We start from the raw sequence: 13582 nt of genomic DNA, 5'->3' as shown, positions 1-13582 counted from the left end.
CAGTCACTCAACATGGAACATAGAAGATGTCAGAACAGTCTCTCAACAAGGACCATAACAAGATGTCAGAATAGTCACTCAACAAGGAACATAACACAAGATGTCAGAACATTTGCTCAAGAAGGAACATAAGATGTCAGAACAGTAACTCAACAAGGAACATAACATTCGCTCAAGAAGGAACATAAGAAGATTTCAGAACAGTAACTCAACAAAGAACATTACAAGATGTCAGAACAGTCGCTCAAGAAGGAACATAACAAGATTTCAGAACAGTCACTTATCAAGAAACATACTCATATGTCCGACCAGTCACTCAGTATGGAACATAACAAGATTGCAGAAAACTCATATGTAAGAAGAGTCACTCAACAAGTATCATAACCAGATATCATAATTGTCACTTAGAAAGGAGATAACAATATGATAGAACAATCACTAAACAAAGAAGACAAGAAGATGTCAGAACAGTCACTCAACAAGGATCATAACCAGATGCCAGTTCAGTGACACAACATAAACAGACGTCTGACAACAAATGTCAGAACAACCATATATCAAATAGTATTAACAGAACAAGTGCAGTGACACAACTTTGAATGTAAAACGGTGTCAATTTAGAAACATAGTTATGAAAACAAACTCACATTGAGCATCAAAATTACAGAACATTAACACAACTAGAAACACTTCCAGACATCAAGATGTCAGAGTATTGACACAACAGGGAACACTAAGAGACTTCAGACATCCAGATTTCAGAACATTGACAAAACTAGGAACAGTAACAGATGTCAGAACATTGACACAACCCTGAACATTAACAGACTTCACACATCCAGATGTCAGAACGTTCACGCAACTAGGAACACTAACAGACTTCAAACATCCTGTTGTCACAACATTTCTACAACAAGGAACATAAAGAAACGTCAGAAATCCAGATGTCAAAACATTAACACAACAAGGAACATGAGCAAACGTCAGACATCCAGATGTCAGAAAATTGATGCAACTAGGAACAACATACTTCAGACATATTCCTGATATCAATACATTGACACAACTAGGAAAACTAACAAACGTCAGGCATTTATATGTCAGAACATTGACACAGCTAGTAACATGAACAAACGTAAGACATCCAGATGTCAGTACATTGACGCAACTAGGAAAAACATACTTCAGACACCCTGATGTCAGAACATTTCCACAACTAGGAACATGAGCAAATGTCAGACATCCAGATGTCAGAACATTGACACAATAAGAATAAAATTGAGAATGGAAATGGGGAATGTATCAAAGAGACAACAACCCGACCATAAAAAAACAACAGCAGAATGTCATAAACAGGTCTTTAATGTAACGAGAAATTCCCTCACACGGAGGCGTCCTTCAGCTGGCCCCTAAACAAATATAAACTAGTTCAGTGATAATTAACGCCATACTAATTTCCAAATTGTACACAAGAAACTAAAATTAAAATAATACAAGACTAACAAAGACCAGAGGCTCCTAACTTGGGACAGGCGCAAAAATGCGGCGGATTTAAACATGTTTATGAGATCTCAACCCTCCCCCTATACCTCTAGCCAATGTAGAAAAGTAAACGCATAACAATACGTACATTTAAAATTCAATTCAAGAGAAGTCCGAGTCTGATGTCAGAAGATGCAACCAAACAAAATAAACAAAATGACAATTAAACATAAATAACAACAGACTACTAGCAGTTAACTGACATACCAGCTCCAGACTTCAAAAGCACTAACAGTCTTTAGACATCTAGATGTTAGAATATTGACACCACCTCGAACACTAACAAACGTCAGACATCCAGAAGTCAGAACATTGACGCAACAAGGAACACTAACATACGTCGGGCGTCATGCATGATATCAGAACATTGGCGCAACCAGGAGCACCAACAGACTTCCTGATGTCAGAACGTGACATAACTTGGAACACTAACAAACGTCAGACATCCAGATGTCAGAATATTGACACAACTAGAAACACTAACAAACATAAGACATCCTAATGTCAGAAAATTGACACAACTAGGAACACTAACAAACGTCAGGCATGCTAATGTCAGAATATTGATGAAACTAGGACCACTAACAAACGTCAGAAATCCTGATGACAAAACATTTCCACAACAAGAACACTAATACTAGTATACGTCGGGAATCCTTCTGTCGGAACATTAACACAACTTGGAACAACATACTTCAGACATCCAGATGTCAGAACATTGCACAACAAGGAACACTAACGAATGTCAGACATCGACATTTCAGAACATTGACACAACTAGGAACACTGGCAAATATCAGACATCCAGATGTCAGTACATTGATGCAACTAGGAACACTAACAGACTTCAGACATCCTGATGTTAGACGATTTCACAACAAGGAACATAAGCAAACGTCAGACATTCAGATGTCAGAAAATTGACACAACAAAGAACATGAACAAACGTCAGACATATAAATGTCAGAACGTTGACACAAATATGATCATGAACGAACGTCAGGCGTGTATATGTCAAAATATTGACACAACTAGGAACATGAACATATGTTAGACATCCAAATGTCAGAACGTTGACACAAATATGATCATGAACGAACGTCAGGCGTGTATATGTCAAAATATTGACACAACTAGGAACATGAACATATGTTAGACATCCAAATGTCAGAACGTTGACACAAATATGATCATGAACGAACGTCAGGCGTGTATATGTCAAAATATTGACACAACTAGGAACATGAACATATGTTAGACATCCAAATGTCAGGACGTTGACGCAACTATGATCATAAACATACTTCAGGCATTTATATGGCAGAATATTGTCACAACTAGGAATATGAACAAACGTTAGATATCCAGATATCAGACCGTTGACGCAACTAGTGTCATGACAAACGTCAGGCATCCAGATATCAGAACGTTCACGCAACTAGAATCATGAACAAACGTAAGACATATAGATGTCAAAAAATTGACGCAACTATGATCATGAACAAACTTCAGGCATTTATATGTCAGAATATTGTCCCAACTAGGAACATGAACAAACGTTAGATATTCAGATATCAGACCGTTGACGCAACTAGTATCATGACAAACGTCAGGCATCCAGATATCAGCCCGTTGACGCAACTAGTGTCATGACAAACGTCAGGCATCCAGATATCAGAACTTTGACGCAACTAGGAACATGAACAAACATCAGACATCCAGATGTCAGTACAGTGACACAAATAGGAACATTAGCCGACTTCAGACATCCAGATTATTTAAGATATACCAAGAAGATCAATTGTAAGTTCCTCATTTATTTGCATTTACGTTCTCGTGTATATTATATCGAAGATTTGTGATTTTAAATCCTTAGATGTGTCAGTCATACGTCCGAGCAAGGATTTGTACAAATCCTTGGTACGAGTCTTGTTAGAAATACACATAATATCTGTCTTCAGACTGATTATTAATAAATTCTTTGAAAACATTATTTGGGATCGACATAGTGTAAACAAAATACATAACATAAATTCTTTTTAGCTTTTTACCGACATAGAACTAAAGTCAATCACAAAAAAATATAACATACATGTATATGATATCGTGAATAATTGGATCACCAATGGTCTCTAAAATAGGAATATGTACTTAGTACTATTATTGCAATCCTTGTAAAAATCAAAACAATCGTTGTTTGATAGGTGCTCATACTAAATTACTGGGAATATTGATACATTGTATTATGTTTGACATCTAAAATTATTAGACGTCAATTTGCTTGTTAACATTATCACGTCCGAAATGAAATAAAACCAATTTACAGAAATCACTCCTATCTTTTCCGGTATTCGTTTTCGTAAATGACGACACCTCCCAGTCGTAAAATTGTAATAAATAGAAAACAAAAACGACAATTATCACAATTTTTATATAACAGTAATTGGCAGACCGTGAAAACTTTCACTGTCCACATCAGCATCATTTTGTTGGTGTCAATAATTGACAGAATTCGATTCCATCATAATGTTTGGATTAAATAAATGTGTAGAAATGTTTTGTTAACGATATTGTTTTCACGCAGTTTTATTTATTTATTTATCATTTATCATGTGAATTGGGCAGTGCTACGTCAGTCCAGTTAGACATATAGTATCATTATTGTAGTCGCTGGTCCTTCAAAACTTTACTGACACCTTTCCCGTCAAGTATCTTAAGCATAAAAAGGAAAACTGACGCAAATGGTGTAACTACTAGTATTTGGACTGATTTTTGTATCATAAACATTTTACCTCTTTGTGATCCTTTATCATAGGGCAACGACTAACGACTGAGCATTGTGTGGCGTATGTAAATGTGATTAATCTCCAATTCCGGCAGTGAAAGATAATATTACTGTCATCTCCTGAATTTTCTATAAAGAAAAAGGATTAAGGGGAACACAAACAAAATTACACATGAATGGTAGGAGTCAGTTATTAAAAAATGAAAAAATGTACGAAAACATAATATGTTTTTTTTATCATAAGAGGGGCCAGCATCCCTTCCCCGTATCCGCGGTCCTTGGAGAGTATAAACGGATACTAAAATAATCTGAAACTATCAGTAGAATATAGTGCCTGTCCTTTTACTGTCTTTTTCTATCTATTTATAGGACAAATGACAGAAAAAGGTCAATACTAATAAATTCTAGTTTTTACATTTTGAAAAAATTCAATAAACTGCTTGATTTTAGTTATTCTAATTATATGTTAACCATCCATAATGCTCTGTCATAATGAGATACGTTTGTTTAAATTGTATAAAGCTCGATGTTCAATTCAAAAATACTTGTAATATTATTATTTATTAGCCTCACTACCATCATTTGCAAAATAACCTAAAATTAAGATATTGAAAAAGACACGTGCTCTTTTAATTTTTTGGTTTCTTTTTGAAAATGAAGTAAATAAATGAGAACATCTCCTTTGACTTTTAGAATAAAGGATATTGTAGTTAGATTTATGAAATTAGTTTTTCCATTACGAGCAAGTCCCAAACCGCATTATCTCTTAATGGCTGGTAATTAACCCTCTTCATAACATTGCGTGGATCTCTTCTGAAGTTACTTAATTATTCCAAACATTAATATAATATACTGCTCTGAAGACAAAAATATGACGGAAAAAATGTTAAAAGGAACTTAAGACGTTATGCCAGATATTCAATTTACCGAGGAAACAATCAAATTTCTCGAGAGCTTTTACATTTTGGTTACATTAAAGAAGTAATGACATTGTCAACTTATGTTTTGCTTTCAGAACACATTAGGGAGTCGGAACCGTGTAAAAGTCACCCAATAACCAGTTTATAACTTAACATTATGAATACGCAACCATTGGAAAATATTCATAACCGAGTCCGGATATTGGTTAAAAATCATATGTTGTTCCGTGACAGCGGAAACGATGAACTCGCATGAAAACAGCATTTCCGAATGAAGCTTTAATCAGCATAGCAAGGAAAATTTGTACAAATTTATCTTTTATGCTTATAAATCATTATCAGTTAATGACATAAAAATTATTGAACGATTATCGTTTCTTTCGTGTATGAGATTTTTAATTGCTCTTTTCTCTTTGGTATTAATTTCTTTCCATAATAATAAACAAGTCAACATTTAGCAAAATGTTTTAAATGAGATTTTTTAATGAAGATATTTTTTGATGCAGTTTTGACGCAATTTCCGACAAAAATTAAGTCTTTTATATTTTATTTCTCTGTCGGACTGTAAATTAGTATATTGCATGTGGTTGGTATTTCCTTAAGGAGAATGTTAGGAAATGGGTGACCGTGCAAGCTGTATCAAGAGGAAACAACAATAATGCTGCGTAATGTTAGGATTGTTATAAAAAGTCAGTCATTCAATTAGTCTTTCAAACGTTTTTATTTTGACCACAAGATTTGTTTTTGTTCTTTGATTGTATCCGTTTGTTGCTGTTTTTTGTTTGTTTATTTAAGGGGGTGCCTTTGATATTTCTGCGACCAAATGAATACTTGCTATATGTTTTCTTCTTTGCACTTGAATGTTTTAATAAATTTTAGAAACAAAACTCAAGGAAGGACCAACACGTCCGTCACAAAAAAATCTTGCGGTTAAGAGTAATGGCAAGTTTTTTGGAAGTGTTCATGATTTACGAGTATTTTTTTTTTTAGAAATAGCGACAGAACGGCAGTTTTTCAATTTATTTTATGTCCTTCCTTTAAATCAATCAAATTTTTTCTACAAAAAAAAACCCTGATGCAATTAAAATATCTAAATACTTATTAGTGCCTGGTTTGTTGATTCTAATGGTGTGGAATCGCATGTCAGACGACCGCGAGCAGACGACCGCCAACATTCATACGTCGGTCGATTGTTCATTATAGTAGAAGTATCAGTAACTGAAGAAAAGCAGACTTTCTATCAAGAGAATCAAATCCCCCGTAAAAAAAATAAAGAAATTATCTATCTCAATATAAAGTGTTTTTATAATTATTTATTGTTTTGCTTTTGGGGAGAGTCTTGCAATATAGTTGTTTAATGAAATGAAAACTTCATCAAAATATTAAGATTTCGATTTGAAATCAGAAAAGCGATCGGTTTTGTTTTTTCACTTGCCCTGGGGTTAGATTGGTTAGATTGATTCTGTTTTAAAAGACCACAGGCCGCAATGTTGATGGTTATGGAGAACTAATTAACATAGATGCTTATTTCATCATAATTCTTGATCGTCTGTTCATTAATTGTTCTGTTCAATTAAATTAAGAAGAAAGTAATACATCATGTAAAAGGGTCGTAGTTATGTAGGCCACACTCAATAGTTCCAAAGATATAAGTAGAATTGGGGAGTCCGGAGCCTTGCAATCGGCAATTTTACTATACATATATGGAAGTTTTTAGAGGCGGATTTAGGGGGGGTGCAGGGGGAAATCACTTAAGCGTGACTGGAAAGGGCCCCCTCTTAGGCATTCAGTGGGCCCCCACTTATGAAAATTTTGATCCGCCACTGGGTTTAACATAAATTGATACGATATTGGTTGAATAATTGTAAGCTCTATCGTCTCCTGGTATATATCCTGCTTCTGTTACGAGGAAACGGCATTTGAAATTAATGTATACATGCGGACGGTGCCGCGCGTGTTTGGCGGTGTCTTCTTAGCGGTTTGGGTAATGCAATGTCGATTCCTGTGACAAATGAAAAGATCAACAATAGAGATCATTCAAACAGACTATAAATATGATTGCAGAAAAGAAAAAAGATACGTACAAAATATTGAAAAATATGAAAATATTATTCTGTACTTGTGGAGCAAGCAATAATGAAAAATAACATACTAATAATCAAATCTATTTTTAAAAAACTCATTCTCTTAGGAGACAGGATATTCTCTTAGGAGACAGGATATTTTTGTTCTTTATAAAGGAAAAAAAACCAACACATTTTCGTGATTGAATGTTGCGCCAAAATCTAAATCAAAGACATTTTAATAGTTTTTTCTAGTTGCCTGAGCTCATGATAATTTAACCCTGATAAGCACATCCGATGCCGATGACTAGCTTTAAAACATATCAACAGGACAACGGGATGGTGTCCACTTTCCCGCCATTTTAACTTTCTGACCCATGAAATGTACTCGTCCGCCCTACAGGGCGGAAAATGGAGGTTCTTTTAAAAGCATTTGCATATAAAGTACGTATTTATGGAAGTTGTTTTTGTCAAAATAATGGTATATTAATCGGTCAATATTTGAATTTATTGTAAAATTTATTTTACATACAATTTCATTCGAATTTAAAGATCTTTAAAAATAAAAACTAATGCTTCAAGTGCGTTTTAATCCGCTTAAAAATTGTAGGCACGTCCACGGGACTGTGTTTATTCTAAATTTATTTGACTTTTACTCAACTCTTGGGACATGCTGGCGACTATTCAGACTGGACACAGAAATTGAAATATTAAAATTATTTACTTAAATATGAATTACATCTGGCATGTTTTAAAGAAATCAATTTGAAGCATTCAAGATTGTAGAATTTTCAGATTTAAGGATTGAAAATTGAAGTGACCAATTGAAGACAAACCCTGAGCAAATATTACCGCGTCAACTCGTGCAAATACGGAGGTCTCGTTTTATTTTAATGTTTTCTTTAAACAATTTACACAAATAATGAAATCTTCAAAATTTAAATTAAACTAATATTTTCAAACTAAACTTCTTTGGCTTACAATACAACAATATCAAATATTACAACGTCCGGAAAGGTGTTGTAGACTTTGAAAAGAAAAGGAAAATCTCCATAAAATTATTGGTTAGAAAACAACTAACACTTTTCTTTTCGTCGGCCTGTCTGTCCCTAACTTTTTGTCCTAGTCACAATTTTTAATCGCCTTCTTGGGTCCGTTCAGACTTCGTAAAATTGTTGCTTTTATATAACAACATCCCCACAACATTGTTTGTGTGTCTGTACTGTTTGTTGGTTGTCGGTAGTTGGCTGTTTTTATCATATTGGAGCCTTTTATATATAGGTGACTATACGGTATGTGTTTTGTTAATTTTTTGAAGACCTTAAGGTGACCAATAATTGATTATATCCACTTTATTAAAATTCTATTGGATTGAATTCTCATTGGCAGTTGCACCACATCTCCTTATTTTATATATCCTCCTTAAACCCGATCCAATACAGGGAACACATAAACCCGGATAGCATTCTCTATTTAATCGGATACAATACATGAAACACATGAACCCGGACAACGTTCTCTTTGAGATCATTAGAACTGTATACTCTCAAACCTCGCTCATAATTACAGTAACATATAGACTCGGATATTGATAAGAAAAATCATGGTCACAACACATAGACCCGGCTAAATTTTTCTTTAGAACTAGGATATGAACACCTACATTAACTTCCGAAGCATGGTTGCCGGGGTCTCCGAACTTTCCCGAAGTCCTGCGTTTAAGGATTGATTGCCGAGTTTATGAGCTTCGGTCCTTGCTTGGAAGTTGCACAAATGCCTGATTAAAAATAAATAACAATCTAAAAGTACTAACACTCCAATGAACAAATAGCTCCGGAGAAGAACTCTCTGATGCCATATTAACACCAAGACGGCATATACATACATAAAAGACATAAAGTTCTATAGAAAATGACATTCAATCCAAGGACACAAACTCTGGCCTGGATGAGGTACACCACGAAACCAGGTTTGAACCTTAATGAAGAACAATCTTAAAACACTACAATCCGAGGAACATATTGTTTGGGATAAAGTTCTCTCTGAAACCAATTTAACTATACGAATCTGTAAACCTGAGTAAAGTACTATATAAATACACCTACAATTCAATGAACACAAAGATGAGGTTTTAATTATATTCTCTACATTCATAGGAACCGTCTCTATAAGAATCGTAGACTTGGATAATATCGTCTCTCAAATCAAATGGAACTCCAGGAACGCATAGACTAAACTAATATCTTCTCTTAAATCAGCCTTGAATTTATTCTTTACCTATGAAAACTTTTATTATTTCGAAATCATGTACATCTAATAAAAATCCAAATTCATTCTGAAACTGAGTATTTTTTGCAAAAAAAGGGATGAGTTATCTCGCTTCGATGATTTTAGACGAAAAGTTTACAAGGAATATGTTACTGTCTTAATGGCTATATTATCATTTGGAAACCGTGGAAACGTACCACAGTCACCGTTGTTTTCAAAGAGATAGAAGTCGAAAGAAAATACACTTCCATACTTGGTCATTATCATTGACTTGTAGAGCATCGAGTAATATTTATACCAAACGGGTATATATCTGTTAGATTTGAAAAAATAATCTTTTATATAAATAAAGCAATTATTGAATCAGAGACATATTTTAGCGTTTTGCAAATACGATACCGTTATAGATTTTCTTTTGAACAGGTATGTTCCATTTTGTTGAATGTCAGAATTTAAAAAACTTTACCTCTAATGAATAATAAAAAATATATAGTTTTATATAAAAGAGGAAGTATTTGCACATTATAATAACAGGTGCTAGTTCTTCACTGTCGGATCATCTATTTATTATCCGTAAAGCTATTTGTACGCACATATAAATTTACCTTGTGATTGTTGAAAAGATATAATTGAATAAAATTTAATTAAATACTAGTAGAAAACTTTATCGTTTTGTCCTCACCTATAGATATGTATCTTACTATTCATAAAGGATACCTGTGTTCAGACCAAGATTGATGGACGAGCGATGCGGGTTACTTTTTCCACTTTCCAATAATTTTATTTAATAACAACTTTTGTAAAATTAATTTCACTAAAACCGCCATTTATTGAGGTAATATCAAGGATTAGATTTATAAATAGGTAAATTGTAGAAAAATATGAATTTTTATCTAATTCTGCGTGTGATGGCCCAGTCTAAATCATAATAATGGGTATTTGTATACATAATATAATAATTTTATAAAATTAATTCTATAAACTTGTCGCTGTATGATTTATAAGAATCTCGGTGTTTTCTTCAACAAAGTGTGAATGATTTAAATAACGAGTGATATAGTTTACACTTATAGGGAGTCCCATAAATTCTAATTTACTTTTTCCCTTTTTCGGCCTTTGAATTTATATTATTTCAAAATTATGTACATCTCAAAAAATTCTTTTTATTTTTTCTCCCTCATTTTAGGTTTTTGCTGTATTTGCATTTTTGCGCACATAAAGCAGTAAAGATAAATTGAAACATTCAGTGTATCTGAACTTAAACTGTTACATATCGAATAGACTACTTTCTAAAAGATTTCTTTAGACTATCAACTGCTCTGTATCAAGGATCTATACCGGACAAAGCAATTGTTTATCTTGTTGTATTATTTCACATGATTTTGAAATATGTTAGGAATGTGTGATGCAGCTTATCTTTTTGTAATTTATATAATTTCGTGCAGAATTTGCATATTGGTTGCTCGCTCCTTGCAGGCTGTCAGTGCATTTTTAGAGTGGCTCTGTGTAAACAAATGCAACCTCTCAGCGATCTCTTAGTATTATAGGGTAGAAGTATTTTAAGATGTTATAGTATGCTGTCTTTCTGTCTAGTTTTTATTGTTAAAGAAGTTACTTAAAAAAATCCAGATTAACATAAATCAAAACCACAAACGTAAAAAAAAAAATCAAAATCAACCCTTTGGATATTTTATATATCTCTTGTTGAGAAAAGGTATTGTGATTTATTGGTTGAAAATGTCTTTATTCGCACTTTGTAAAACAAATAAAGTATGATAACGCGATTCTTTACAAATTAAAGAGTGTGCTAGATCTTAACACGTTTTTATAAATCTTGAACAAATTTTATCAATATTTGTATTGATTATCAATTTGTATAGTTTACATCTTTTGATGGGGACCCAATTAACACTGTGACAATCTTAATATTTACGATAGATTTAAAGGGAATTAACTTTATAAATAGGGAATTGAAGTGTGAAGTATTTGACGCTTTTCTAAATAGAAAATAAACATATTCTGTAATAGATAAATAATATGGTCCATTTAATTTTGATTTGAGTCAATTATTTATGCATTAAATTTAATAGATAGTTACAATTTTGTATAACCGTGACGAGTTTCTTCTTTGAAAAATAATAAACTGTAAAAGAGAGCAAGAATATCTATAATATTTGAACCCTGAGAATAAAGATTTCTTAGGTTTATCCAATAAAAATTAGACATTTTCAGAATAGAACCGTATAATTGATACTTTTCAGTGGGTTTTATATATCAAGATAAGACATATGAAAATCAACTAATAACTTGTCACTGTTAAAACTACACAATATGTATACATACTATTTATGTTTATGTTTTAAAATGAATCAAGCGGCTGTGCCGGCAAAATTAAGATTAGATTAATTTTCTTTTTCTCTATTTATTAACATGTCCATTTCATGGAAAAAGACTGAACTGGAATTAACTTGACATATGTTTTACAATTAATGTAACATACCAAGAGAACGGTTATACCGCTTTATAGTTCTTTTCCATATACAAACTGCATAAGTATATGTTTGAGAAAATGGCTCAACTATTTGCAGCGGAACTCATGAGTTCTGTATAGTTGTCGTCGCTTGCCATTATTGTTTTTCGTTTTTAATTATTATCTTGGGTTTATTTTTTATTAAATATTCTACCAGGGTCTTATAAAGCTTACTACACAGTATGGGTTTTGCTGTGTTTTTTAAAGTCGTATGATGACATTGTTTATATGGTGGATGATTGTCTAATTAACAATCATACTACATCTCCTTATCATTTTATATCAATTCAATATATAACTGAAGTCACGGTTTTCTTGACACCAGAAATCACCAGTTTCTGCAGATATATCATATTTCATTCATTATCAAGTGTTGTTTATATGAAATATATATCGATAAAGATTATTAAATGCACCAGATATGCAGTTTATTTATGCTACATTAACCTACCTAGTGCAGTTTTGTAAAAAGTCACAGTTAATATACTATTGAAGAGAGATACACTTGTATGACCCTCAGATTATTAAATTCTAGAAACCTTCTCCAGTTACAAATATTACTTATTGTAGAATTTTATGGCCTTTATTTAGCAGTGTGAACTATAGTGGAAAGCCGGTAATTAGTCGCTCCAATTACACAAGGACTTTCTTATTTACGAGTTGTGTCTAAATCATATATTATTTATTTATTAACATTGGCTTTATTTACGGCGTAGTAAAAATTAAAAAAAATCAACTGATTTTGAATTTCTTTTTGAATGGTGAAGAAACGACTTATATTGCTAACGTACAATCATACATGTAAAATCATTATAAAATATTAGGGTTTTAAGCATATTACTATAATAGTCCCATAAATAGACGACAGTAAGATTCCTTCCAACACAAGGCTTTTTGGTGAACTTTTAGATAGAAATATTTTTTTACGATAGATTATTTTATCATTATTATTTAATATTGTAATAATATAATCTACGCTATGGTTTTAATTGCGAAGTACAATAAACTGATCTAATTAATAACTAATAATACTTAATTAACCTTCCTCGTGACAATCGTAATCTAATTGGCTATCAGATAATTACAAACGTATAATAAATCTACAACTGATCCAAGTTTTCTTGTGTTCGGTTTCCGATTGTCTACAAATTTTACAACAATCGTAAAAAAACGAACTGTGTCCTTTTTTGTGAACAAATGTAAAAATTAAAAACAAATTATTTTTTGCTTTTATGTTGAGTTCGAAAAGCTGTTCCAAAGGAAATAATGCTAGACTAAATGTACTTAAAATATCTGTACTAGTCTGATTTTGTCAAATTTTATTTTCTTTCGGATTTTCGGATACAAATCTGAAAGTGGGGTTTGAAATACTTCGGAACCGCTCTGTAATACTATTTCAGTATTTAAAAGAATGTGGTCCTTTTAGTGTTATGGAAAACAAACTAATTGTATTAATACGACAGAACGCAAGAAA

The sequence above is a fragment of the Mytilus trossulus genome, chromosome 14 (genome assembly GCF_036588685.1).
Source record: "Mytilus trossulus isolate FHL-02 chromosome 14, PNRI_Mtr1.1.1.hap1, whole genome shotgun sequence".
Lineage (NCBI taxonomy): Eukaryota > Metazoa > Mollusca > Bivalvia > Mytilida > Mytilidae > Mytilus > Mytilus trossulus.
Note: the sequence above shows the minus strand (reverse complement) of the source record.